Source organism: Danaus plexippus, chromosome 19 (assembly GCF_018135715.1).
Source record: "Danaus plexippus chromosome 19, MEX_DaPlex, whole genome shotgun sequence".
In the NCBI taxonomy this organism is placed as follows: domain Eukaryota; kingdom Metazoa; phylum Arthropoda; class Insecta; order Lepidoptera; family Nymphalidae; genus Danaus; species Danaus plexippus.
The window spans coordinates 3,850,399-3,865,289 of NC_083549.1; positions in this window are offsets into that span (position 1 = coordinate 3,850,399).

The following is a 14,891-nucleotide window of genomic DNA, read 5'->3' on the forward strand; positions in this document are numbered from 1 at the left end:
AGTTTTTGTTGCCGCGCAAGTGTCGAAAATTTGCAATATAAATGCCTTTATTTTAAACTTTGATATTTTAATATATCTAAGGAACAGTAGACTATAGTACGTGATATAAATTTCAACTTAATCTCTTCACGTTTTTCCTGGGAAAAAGAATATGGACAGACAGAGAAATGGACAAAAAATCTATATATTTTCTCCTCAGACGAAAGGAACCCTAAAATTGCACGTCGGAGACGAAATCTTAATAAAAAATTTAAAATGCACAATTTCACAAGACAATATGGAAACTAGAACACGCATATATTCAATTAAAATAAGTTGATATGTTACAACTTTAAAACAAATAAATTTAAATAAAAGAGAAAACATCATAAATCACCGAGTCCTATTTGTGATGTAAAAGTTCACTGATGTAGATATTACACTAGTAAAGAAGGGAAATTAGTTTTAAAAATACTATTAGCCCATTTCTTAAGCTGACAATTACCAAAACCTGAAATAGTAGAATCGGCAATATTTAAAACTACACTTTTAAAACGTTAGTATTATTTTTCAAATGGAAAAAAATATTTTCATGAATATATTGTATGAATAGTTAAAATTCATTCTAATTGTTCGGACTTGCAATTTATTTCACTTCAACTATCAATCGCTACGAACAATTTTTGATAAGAATAATAGTGGGCTTTCGATCAGAATAATTGAATTACTAGACGTCTAGCCGAATAATGATTACGGATAATGTTATCCAACATACTAAATTACGTTATCGTTCTATTTTTCTGTCCATTAGAATATCATTGCTTCTCCACAGTTCTGTTTTAGTGTCAGATAGCTTGCTAAGAAAAATAATAAGTTTCTGTCAGAGTTTCTATTTTCTTTGTGTTTTAATAATCTCCAGAATTATTCATTATTATTCATCTCCAGAATTATTCATTATATTGTTTGTATGCATATTTTATTATACAATTACATTTTATTTTAACTTAAAGTGCCAGATTCAAGTTAATTAATTATGACACGAAACCTCTTAGCATTCAATCGATTGACCGTGAGGGTGCTGGGTCTATCGCGTTGCAGGGAGAGGAGCTTCAACAGTGCCTGGGACTTACGACCCAGGTGTACGTTTAAGAAGCCCCTTTCTATCGCGCGTTAAACGCTCACCTCCACTGTCCAAGCTCCTCTCCCTACTTAGCCAAATTTGAAACGAACCTGCCTTCGAAGCACGTTCCAAGAATGATGTCTCTTGACAGGCCCAAGTCTTTTAACTGATTGTAGAGAGATTTGGCTGTTATACCTCTCGCTGGTACTTCTACCGCGTACAAATTTACAACGAACCTATTCTTAGTGAGTTCGTTATTGAGCTCGTAATACTTGTTGACTTTGATGACATGATCTTTGGAAATGTTATAGTCCCAAGAAACCGTGAGCTCTATTATGACAACGCGCTTTAAAATTCGCGAATATAAAAATATTTCCGGTCTGGACGCCGTCGCACATATATCCTCTGGAATTTTATATTGCTTCTCATACGTATCTATCATTATAGTCTAATCCGAAGCCGTTTTAAGAACAGAGTAAGGCTTGACGTTTGATTTTGTAGCCCTAGTGCCTTCTCTCACCTATTGATCGCTGGTATTTGGTTATTTCTTTTTGCGCTCTTGCTACCAAAGGACTAACCGCTTCACTTTTGTTTTTAAAACCCTATCGTGATGACGCCAGTATCGACTGATATCCAGAAGTATCTTACATCCCACCAGCAAGTGCTTAGCAGTTCCAACTGCCTCCCCGCAGATGTAGCAAGTTTTTTCGTTACCTTCACCCCATCTTACTTAATTACTCAGATCTGGGAGAGTCATCTAGAACGCATTGAGATAAAATTTTAGCAGAGCTGGCGAGAAATCATGAATTAAAGTGCGCCTTTTAGTGCTAATAGGATGCAATAATTTCCTACGTGTAACCACTCATTCTGCATTTCTAAACTCATTGCATAGATCTTATATTTATCATTATCGTCTTGCCGAAAAAAGGTCTTTAATATATCCGTATCTTTGGCCTTCATACTTGAACCTAACCCTACTCTGTTACTTTGTGCCCCTATCATAAACTGTTTATGGAATGGAAGTCTTGACTCTAGCTCTGGGAGATCTTTGTCTTTTGGGACATCTTTGTCTTTAACGACGTCATCATGGGATTTCCCCAGGATATGTCTCTTGGAATCTCTTAGTTTTTTGTAGAGCTATTTTTTATTATATATTTTTATTAATGCTTTTGTATAGATCACCAACATAATTAAGAAACTCACTTATAAAATTTCATGTAGCAGCTCCTTTGAAAATTTAGTGTACAACGAAGTTGCGAAAGGAAAATTAATGCTTATAACTTCCGCGGCAACGTCTATGAGAACTATTTAACTTGTTATTATAAGCTCTGCATAAACTTAAAAAATTAAATTTATATATTCAAATATATATACATTATACTAGTATGTATGACAGGTTCCACATATAATATCTCAAACTGATGTATGACAAAAATTTTAACAAAAAAAATAAACTCTTACGGTACGTTTATTTTGATAATTATTTATAAAAAATCAGTAAAACATTTTGCATCTATTGTTTTCGGCGGGAGAAAGAACTTTGGGTGAACAAACACAATATGAACTACCGTTTTTTTTTTTGTTTTGTTGACAGAATTAATAAGAGAAACATGCAAAATTCATATAGTATATTTATAAAGCAAAATGGAATGTTATATACAAAATAATAACCGTAATGTACAAAATCCCAGAGGATATTTGTGCGTCGGCCTCTAGACCAGATATATTTATGTTTTCGCGAATTTTAAAGCGCTTTGTGATAGTAGAGCTTACGGTTCCTTGGGAAACCAACATCCCCAAAGACCATGCCATTTAGATAAATAAATATTACGATCTCACAAACGAACTCACTCGAAATAGGTTCGACGTGGATTTGTATGCGATAAAAGTGGGAGCGAGAGGTATCACTGCAAAATCTCTCTACAACCTACTAAAAGACTTGGACCTATCCAGAACTAATATCAATTCATTTTTGGAACGTACTTCAAAGGCAGCCCTATTAGGTTATTTTCAATTTAAATGAAACCAATATTTTTCGGATAAACTACACGTGTTTTATTTTTGTAAAAAACTAGATACTCCCGACGTTTCGGTTACTTTTCAGCACAGGCAGACGAGATGTTCTTTTCAAATTTGGTTAGGTAGAGCGAGGAGTTTGGACGGTGGAGGTGAGCGTTTAACGCGCATTAGATAGGGGCCCCCTAAATCTACACCTGAGTCGCAAGTCCCAGGCACTGTTGAAGCTCCTCTCATCACGGTGAATCCAATGAATGCTTAGAGGTTTCGTCTCTCTAACTTTAACTTTTTTGATTACTCTACCAAATATTATTACTTTGTTATTCAGCTTGACAGACTTACTTAATTTAATTCTTAAAATTATTAAATGGATTAAATAAATTTTACACAGAAACTATTCATCAACTTCCTATATTATTTTTTTGTAACAATTATAAAATTCGAAGCACTTTAGTTCATTTTCATGACAACAAAGTTCCTTCTCTTACAATTTCAGAGTACCTATTAAGAAAATATTTAGATTCAGATGTAAAATTAATCTTATTTTTTTTATAGCAGACTACATAGTTTTTTTTACCATTATACCACTTAATACTAAGTATCCTAGTAAAAACCTATTCACTCTTACCTTAAAGATATGCAAATTGCATGTGAAAAGAAAAGCAAATGCTGGAAAATAATAAGCTATACAATTGCTTGCAAAGAAAAGAAAAATAGCCTACCAGTAAAACTTTTACCATGTCTATGGACTCACAACATTTGAAGTGACATTTGGCACCAACTTTACAAAACTGTCAACAGTACTCACCACACATATGAACTTGTGTTTTGTAAAAACAAAAGTTTGGGTGTAAGCTTTTACAAAGATACCAAGTTTCTGTATAGCTGCCTGAGCTTAGTACTCAATGAATCGCTCAAAGTTAGGGTTGGAGGATATCTACAAATTTAAGGCGGTTGATGTGTTCTTAAAAGACATTCAGAAAATTGTAGTTAATTTTTTCTATAGCATTAATGACTCAGCAAAAACTTAAAATATATTATTTCATATTAGTCTCGTGAATCAAATTAATCAGTTATCCAAGAACAATGTAAATGACTATTTTAATTTGGCATTCAGTATTTAATTGTTTACGTATATCAGACATGTTTTTCGTTTATATTAAACGTGTGATGACATGACCGTGTTTGAAAAAATGTTGTTTTTCAAATATGAGGAAATAAGTACTTAATTAAATTCGAGTAAATTATCCAAAGTGATGTAATGAGATCTGAGATCCATATCCAAAGTGGCTGAAGTTGTAAATTTCAGCATTATATTCCGATGGCCAGCTTTCGAGAACCTTAAAGATATCTTCTTGTCATGTTAGCAGTTCCTTAAGATAAATCTGCAAGCGATCTGATGTTATATTCATAAGCCGCGGTCTGTAGCTATTGGTCTTATTGGAAAACTCAGGGTCTCTCAGAAGGCAAAGGAAACGGCTGTACTCAGAACTCAAATGCGTGGTCGAATGAGATATTAGGACAGCCGAAAAAGAACCAAAGTAACCGATAGTACCTTGTGCATCGCTTAGCTCTAGTGACAGTGGTATGGTTACATAGTTGAGAGGACATAAGGCTGATGGCGCTGTCTGGTTCATTAATGTTGACCACATCTACCAACACAATATTGACGTCTGTAATATTTAATGAAATAAAAATTCCAAATATTCGAATAAGAACATTATGTTTAAGAAAAAACTCTTCACAGCTAATCTGTTAAAGATTTAAGATCCTAAGGAACCGTATCGATAATCATTTTAACGAGATTCTTACTTGTTTATTTTTTATTTAAGGAAACTCTTTTTAGTTAAATATAGAATTACTGCGATTCCCTGTTTTGAACATTCTGTTTAAGATTTATAATTCTGTCATATCCATTAATATCTTCCTTAAAATCTGTCTCTTTAAAATGCAATCGATGTTTTAAGATTTTTTTTTATAAAAATGTCAATTTAAATTAATTGCATTTAATATTCTCAATTCATTACGCCATTCCAAATGTTATAAAAATCTTTTATTAACTTAAATTTATTTTATCCCTATTGGACAGTCGTCACGAGGTAATGAAGATTGATAAAGACCAAAAGTTTATTTGCTTTTCTGGTAGTCGCAAAATAAATTTAAAAAATTATCTAGTGTATTTTTCATTTTAAAATGAAACGTTGATAATATACAACATATTTAAAGTACTTAATAAAAACCTATATACTGTTGCACACCAGATTTTAATACTGCATTTGTCAGTTTATTATAAAAATAAAATGTTTAGGCCTACAATTGTGACAGAATTTTCCGAAGCATAAAAAAGGAAGATACATTAATGTTTTTTAATTAACCCAAAACAGTGAATAATTTTAAGCACATACATTTTTCTGTTGATAATTGAAAATATTTTAACGATGATTAAAAAAACTTGTAATAATCTATTTAATGTTTTTTTTTTTCATGCTAAAGGGGGCAACCGAGCAGATGGTCTACCTAATAGAAGTAGTACCGTCACCCATGGACATCGGAAATATAGTTTTGCGGATGTGTTGCCACCCTTGATTACGTAAGAGCGGGAGGAAAAGGTGGGAAAGGGAGGGAAAAGAGAAAGAGCAACCGGCTCTCTGACTCATCGGACGAAACGCAGCCATTAAAGGTTACTTCTCGCTGATCTTCTGTGAGAGGGTGGTCCCCGGTCCAGCCAGCCCATGTTCGAGCTATAGTATCTTGACCACAGATAGGCTCTACCACCTTATAGATATTTTTTCAAAATACACAAAAATTGTAAGTTTTACCCAATTTGATTGCAGCATAGACTTAAATTTGAATTTTTAAAAATGTTAACCTTTGTTAAGAAGAAGCAAACAGGTTTTTTGATTTATTAATTCATTCCCACTAGCTACCAAAATTTATTTTATTACTTTGACACTTTAGTTTAGCGCTAACAAAGGCGCAAATTCAGATTGATATAGAGTGAAGTGGGTGGAGGCATTCTTATAAACTGATCTATAAAAAAAATATATAGTTCAAAATAAAAAATCTCCATATAGTAATAATTTAAGAGCTAAGATTAATCTAGGGAAAGACAAGATGATGTTTATAATAATAATAAGTCAATGAATATGAAAATCTGAGGAATCAAAGCTCTATATAAGCTAGAAATAATTTTTGATATTTACTTTGGAATACCAAAACCTTATATTAACAATATATTACATACAAGAGATACACAACAATAGAGACTTTAATAACATAAAGCTTGAGAGCCAGCTTGAAACTCTTGGTTATCTTTATAAGACTACAATAATCTGTTCCTTTATAAATTTATTAAAACTAAAGTGTATTTAAAAAAAATGAAGTGAAAAAACATAATTTTTTTGTATTAAAATTATATTTTGCATTATTCAAAGCATATACACTTCTAACGACCTAAATAATAGTGATTTTAAATTTTGTCATGCAACTATATTCCAAATGACGAGAAGTAAGCCACAGAGCTACAAATATTTCGAAATGAATTTCATTTGTTACTCATCTCTTGAACGACTGTTAGAACATAATTAATATGAAATAAAACCAAGCCAATTATTAAATGTTCTATATTTGTGACTGAGGTATTTCATTTTGTTACCTTATAATATTCTATAATAAATAAAACTAATTGGTTGTTTTTTTATAAAAATTTGTGATAAAACAATTTCTATATTTGAATATTTTTCACATAATATAGGTGAGATGAAATAAAAATTACCGCTGAAAAATATTTAAAAAGGGTTTAAGATAACATGGTTGTTTTTACCTTTTTTTCTTGTGGATCTTTGTTATGTAAAATTGAGTCGAAACGATTAATAGCTAGTTTTTGAAATGAATATCAATCCATTGTTCAATATTAAACATTGTCACAAGATGCAGTAAATTTATTTTTCCATTATACAGAGACCCGAGACTTTAGTACGATGACTTTGTGTTTCATGCTTGGTTCTAAATTCCTCATTAATTTTATATTAGATCAGTGCTGCATGGGGACTGGCTGTAATGCGTTTGGCTTGTTCCAATTCTCCTGATAGAAACGGCTCGTCGAAGGGACACATTTAGTGGTTTAGTTGGAAGGCTCAGTAATCTGCTGGGAATTCTACACACGTCTTTCATAAACCACCTGTGTGAATATAGTCCATATGATGTAAACCAATATATAATTTTTTTATTAATAAAGTTCATGTTTGGTTTTCTTTGCTTTTCAAATCATTTCCTTAATATTAAAATAATAAGGACATTTGAGACACAACTTAATAGTTATTTGATATCAGACTCTTTTATGATTTTATTTACAATTTTTAAAGTCTGGTTTGCATTAAGAGTCATAAACACTTTTTTATATACTCAATAGACTATAGAAAAGTTTCATTAACGTAACATAAGAATTCTTGAACTATTTGCATGTCAAGATAAAATTAAGTCATATAAAAATGTTATACAATTGTTACAAAAGTTAAATGTTTCCAGAAAATTTAGTATTCATTAAAAGTTGTTTGAGATAAAATACATATTTCACTAGGCAAGCGTTCAAGTATTTTTTAACTCATGTTATTAAAGTCTCTATTGAAGTCTATTTGTTATATGCAATATATTGTTAGTATAAATATGGTTTTGTTCTTATAAAGTAAAGATCAAAAGTTTTTGCTAGTCAATATAGAGCCTTGATTTTTACATATCTTGATACTCGTTGCTTTAATATAATTTTAAACACCAACAGCTTTTCCTAGGTTTTTCTTAATTCTTACAACTTTCTGTCACTAGTTTATTCATTAGGATATTCAGATAGCTTCCTTAACAATAAAAGTCCAGTAACAAAAATATTATGTATATCCGCTTTAACCTGTATAAATGTTAGACAGCTCCCCAGTTAGCAATACACTTGTATATGGTATGTATTACTTCATAAGGTTTCTATTTATATTCTGAAAATATTTAAAATCCTTCAGTTTTTATGTAAACCACAACTCAAATTTTAAACAACAATGTTAATTTTTATTAATCACCTTTTTGTTGTTATACTTTCATATAAGTAAGAGTATTTTTAAATCATATAACAAGTCACGAATGCTATTTTCAAATCTCTGGGTTAGGTAATTGTTATTTTGAGCATTTTATAAGAACCAGTATCTAAAACACAAAAGTATATAATTATATTCAAAGCAATATTATTAAATATAATAGAAAACCTTTTTATCATCTCTTTTTGAATTATTTTCTTGACCTTTTAGCAATTAAAGATTAAACGACAATATTACTCGCAAAAAGAGAGAACAAAAACATTTTATTAGCTAAAATAACAGTTAGAGACTAACTTTTATATTTCAAAAGTATAACGTTAGTATAATATTCATACTTCCGAATAAAATTCTGCTAACATAGCGTTTATAATTTAATTTTGTGACCTGTTTTATTATTAATACTGATATTTGTATGGTTTCTATAATTATATATAGTTAGAGTGAAATAAAATTAAAGATAATATATTAAAATTATTAGCTTACAAATTCTATGATATTAGAATTAAGCTTTGTTAAGTATTCTATATTACTCCTGGGAAATTCTAAGGTTCATTGTTAAGATATCCTTTATAATATAGCAAGAGGAAACTAAACCATTATTGTAGATTTAGTTTCATTAAGGTCATTTATGTACGTATAAATTCATGTTAACAAAGTTTTTCTTACTATAGATGGCACATCTTCATTAAATAAATATTATAATGTATATTTTACTTTAACATGGTCACAAAACACACAAATAGTCACAAAATTCTTTGAATTTTTAATTGAATAAAAATTCAAGTGTAATTATTACCTCAAGAAGAATTAAATTAAAGAATTCTTTGAAATAAAAAAACTAAAAGCCTAATTGGAAATCGCCCTTATAACTAGAACTTAAGAAATCACATAGACGTGGAGCTAGAGGTACTAGAACTGTAATTATTTTAGTATAATGATATCGAAACTACATTTTATTTACAGTTTTCCGTGATGACTTCTATTATTTCAATCACAAAAAAAAAAAAACAAAAAGTATTTCAGAATGCTGATGTAGTAAAACAATACTGCATAGAGAACAAATATTAAAACCATATTCTTTTACCGAAGTGCTAATGGTATTGGCAATATTAAACTACAAAATAACCAATAGATTAAAGATTTATGAGGTTAGCCTCAAACTTCTGAAACTGCTGTAGTTGAAACTAATATCGTGTTTATATTCAATATATAATATATATATATATTATTTTACCAAATATAAAAACATTGTATCTACATGAATTTACATTTCTGTAATAGTAAGTTACAATACAGAAAACAGAAAAATGTTATACTTAGAGAAATGTTATTTTCATTTTTTAAACATTTTTGTAAACTGCAAAAACCTTTAAACCAGTCCCTTAACAAATAATATGTAAAAAATTATAATTAGAATGATATTATTCATGGCTCCGCCTATTTACAAGTATTTTATAGTTTTTACAGTTACTAACTACATATTATCATAACATCATTGCAATAAAAATACAGTTTGTTTTTTTTTGTGTAATAGAAAGGATCATCAACATATTCATTCATTAGTTGACTTTGTCATTTATGACTTTAGCTGACCGCTTTATAAATATAAATATATCTGTGTTTATCCCAATGAAAATATATTGTTTAATAATCTGTACGCAAATGTTTCGCAGGGCGCAATTATTTATGACATCAAAATATAATCTCCTTCCTCCTGGATATCTGAGATGATATGAGGCATACAAATTTAGCCTCGTATTTAATTTACAGGTAGTTTTATGATCACTAAAACCTAAACCGTCTTCCTAAACCGTCGAAAGGAATGTGACTGCTTGAGCATAACATGTCTTGATACCCATGATTTCTTACGGCTTTAATATATGCCTTAATACAGTTTCGTTAAAATTTTTCGATATTGTACAAAATTCTGTGAAAGTATTCCCAATCGTAAGAGGTAAGATTCTATTGGCTAAACCCACTGAAACTATTTAGCACAAATGTTTAAATCAATTCGATATGGCAATAAACATGTATCATAAGTATCTATTTAAACGCAAATTAATTTATATGAGTAACTTTGAAACCCTGATTATGATAGAATCTTTTATCAAGTATATTTCTTTAAACTAAAACGACAGAAAGTACATGCGAGGATGGGTGCAAAGACGAACAAACACACAAATTATTTTTATCTTTTTTTAACCATGTACTAATTTAATTACTAAAGAGATTACATCAAGTATATATTAAATTTTCTTTATATGAATAGTGTCGGAAACGGTCGTGTGTCTTTTAATTTGTTTAAAATATTGAGTGTATGGACGATTACAATTTCTGGTTTTTAGATTTTATCCATCCCTATTGGAAAAATACATCAAATTCTATGGGAAGAAGAAGTTGACGGTCTAAAATAAATATTATTTTTATTAACATTATAACTGCCTAGTTGTTGCTTTATACGCATATTAGAATACGCGTTATCATTGTTATTAGGTTTCATTCGATTTCGCAAGGATGATCCTCACTTGATGAGAATGAGACTACAACAGGTCAATGACATAACAGGATTCAAAAAATATTTTTGAAAATAAGTAATAGAATTATAATTATATATTTGAATTCAGAACATTCCCCTTTTTGAAGTTTCTCCGTGTGACGTTAGGTATCGTCGTGACTTAATTTCAAACAAGGGTAGGTAACCTGTATTTTAATTTACAGGCAAATTTGGTCCAGCCTTTTAAGAAATTAGCCTCATTAAAGTGGGACAGAAGAATATAATTTTTTTTTGCATTTTTCATAAATATTATTTTAAATACTTTTAGCGATAACCTATGAAACTTGAAATTACAAACAGATTTTGATACATGTAGACGTAGGCGTCAAGCCAGGGATTTTTTGTTCAGAGTCTTGATTGATCTTCTCGGAGTATAATTTTATTGTGTAAATTCACTATAAACAGCAGCTTTATCTATACTCTTAACAGTAAGTAATTATCATTGGTTAAGACAATGAATCATGAAATTGTAATGTAAAATATACAGATATATGTCTTAATATTATCAACAAACTTAACATTACAAATTATACTTAACATACAAATTATTTTATAACAAAGAAATCTATTTATTATCAAAATAAACGTTCTTACATAGTTTATTAGTGGCGCTGCACGACGGTTTCCCGTTACTAAATAATATTAAATTGTTTTATAACGAAGTAAAGTTAAAGCTCTAAGCATATTAATTTGGATTGAGAGTTATAATGTTTTTTCTTAAACACATCAATCAATCTGAATATATACAAAGCAAATTGTAATTAAATACCTCGTACAACTTAATCAAAACAGTATCTCTTAAATGAAAATGAATTTCGTATTTTTATCACATTTTTGTAATAAAGATTGTATTATTAAGAATTATTTAAAACGTAAGGATAAATTATTGACACTTATTGCTATAAACAAATTAGTACGCTACTCGCCGATAACACGGCGTGCGCCACTATATTATTTACAATTGTTACATAAAATGTAAAGATAAATTATTGAAATTTATCTCTACTAGATGGCGCCTACATCGAAAATAAAAAAAAATAGTGCCACTATTAGCCGATAAGCCAGCGTGCGCCCATTTACACCTATTATATATTATACAGTAAAATGTCTTTTGATTATATTCAAACTAGTCGTTTTCTACTATCTATTACTAATTTAGAGCTCCCCGAAGACGAAATGAAATTGTAATTACCAATTTATTACTATCTACTTCAATGCACAGAACTAGAGAGGAATTACAATTATTATCAAAGTAAATACCAAGGCTGATATATAATAATTTAGCTGTAATTTCAAACGCACAATTCCTTATGTAGTTTGGTTATTTAAAATGATAAGAAAAAAGATTCGCAAAAAGTTAACAAACTTGGTGATTGTTAAGTTTCAATAAAAGATAATAATTGAAACGGTTTTGGTTACAGTAATTGTCATCATAATTGTCAAACCGATAATGTTTCAGAAACTCAGCAATACATTTAATAAATTTCATTAAAAAATAAAAAAAGTATGATGGTTTCACTTGAATAAATCCATGAGCCGTTTGTTTTAAATTTTCAAACACGGCGATGACTTCGCGCAACTTGTATGAGGAACAGACAAATTTAATCTAAAGTTTCGTTTGATACTATTGTCGTTAGTAAGCGTCCTTTGTATTAAAACTTTAAACAATACGGCAGGAGGCTTACAACTCTTACGCTGTTACAAATATATAGAAATATACAATATTCAAACATATATAGCTGCTATTAGTAAATCAATTATATTAAAATATAATATAAAGCTTACAATACAGACAGAATTTTAGTTGGGTACTTATAATTTTGATAACATTTAATATGTTATTTTGAAAATAAATCAATCACCGGATCTTTTATTCAGTTTATTTTTTTGTAACCAGCGCTTTCAAGATACCTTCTTCAGAATCGGAATTTTTTTGTAGAGTACGTTGAAGATAATAAATATAATTGGATAAAGCGGCTAAACTTTTTTTCCAGGTACTTATATTAAATTAGCTACGACGATAAGAAGTCGGTACAGAGAAAAATAAATGTGAGTCACCGTGAAACACAGTATAATGGAAGCAATTGTATAAGATGAACCAAACATCCTAATATGTAAATTATAGTTTGTACAATATTTTGATTTAATAAAACGATACCAAAAATCAACAAAGTAAAATTAAGGCTTTAGCTCTATGACATCTATGAGAACAAAAAAAAATGGTAATAGTTATATTACATTTGATATACGCTATCTATACTTCTCTATATATGTATATACTAGTAATTTTCAACTAATCTGTTCTTTCACATTTATCACATTTTAAGTATCGAATGATTCACTTTTGGTCCTTAATAGCTAAGGCGTATTATTACCTAAATTGTTTATGCATATTTTAAACAAACAAAATGCTTATTATAAACTAAAATTGCAAATAGTTATCGCCGCAACAAGCACACCAAGTTTCTCTTAGCGTCGTTCAACCCTACACTGTTATGAAAACTTAATGACATTCTCAGAAACTTATAATAAAATCTTTTGTAACAATATTTTAAGTCCGGACATTCTTTCAATCAATTGTTACTGTTAAAACGTTTGTCTGATGTATTAATATTAAAATATTTTGTAATTTATGTTTTTGCGAATTAGAAGAATAAATGGAAATCAATTATAAAACTTTTATTAGCAATCAGATCAACATTGATAATGTGTAAATAATATACACACACTGTGAGCAAGTAATACAAGAAAATTAATTAAATTTTACAAGAAAACACAAACTTTAAATAATTAGATGCAGCGTTTAGGACTTATTTCACTTTATTCTAATGTCGGGCGATTCGTTTAACGACCCGTTTGTGGTTACCTGGTACTTTGTAAGGAATTGAATTTGTACGCGGCGTCTACAAAATATGGTTCTTTGTCATTAACAACGAATTTGTGTAGTGACCTGTAGTTTGTATCTGCATACCAAACATTATATTGTGTCTGACATATTTTTTACGCTATCATTATATATTCCCTTTTTATACGTGGTACAAAATATTTAACTATTGTAGGTCCTTGTACACATCCAGCCAACCAATAGACCATCCACAACAATCTTTCTGATAAATATCTTAAATTTAATATTCAATCTTGTGAGATTTTTTATTTTTAAGATTATATATATATTTTTTGAAATGAAACTAATATTTTTTGGATATACTACGCGTGCTTTATTTTTGGTTAAAACTACACACTTCCGACGTTTCGGTGACTTTTCAGCAACCGTGATCACGGGCAGACGAGATGTGTATGTGAAAGTCTTAGATCTCATTATACAAGATTATATGACAATAAAATAAATATTACACAAGCAAAATAATATATATTTATGTCATAATATTATATATAATATTTTATTTAATAAAAAAAGTTATTTGATGTCATTTTTAAATAAAAAATATAATAAAGATAAATCTATCACTATTTACCTTTTATTCTATCGAAACACTCAGGAAGTTCATAAAAATTACTGAAAGTAGTACATTCTGTGATCCCATGAGTGACAGCCTAGTCCACATATATTAGTGAAAATAATTCGTGTATATATATGCCGTTGCACAATTTATGCTTCTATATTACTGAGTCAGTTTACTTTGTTATTTTGTAGACTTTGATAATCCTCTTACTAACTCCCTATCTATTCCTAGAAAAATAACCTAGATCATATTGCGTTGAAACTTTTTGATAACTCGAAACGTATAGTAATATAGTGACAGATAAATACAGTAATTAATGGAGTAATCTTGTTATTTAAATTATTTAATAACAAGAATTAATACACCGTAACATAAAATCAGTATATATGTGTTATGAACGTGTTTGTGTGTGTGTAGCTTATACCAGCAGCAGCAACATCTAGCAAAAATGTATACATTAGTGCAAGTTTTTATGGGTAGGAACATACATAAATCATATAACTTCAAAACGTATCGCGTAGCATTTCTTTCTCGGAGAATAGATTTTGCTTTTAGTGATTTGTTTCCTAGATACTCATACATCTTCATTACGTTTGAACATGCAGCTAGTACTTATAAAGAAATCATATAGATGGATTTTATAAGTACGGGTTTTTACCTTCTATCGAAGACGAAATTAT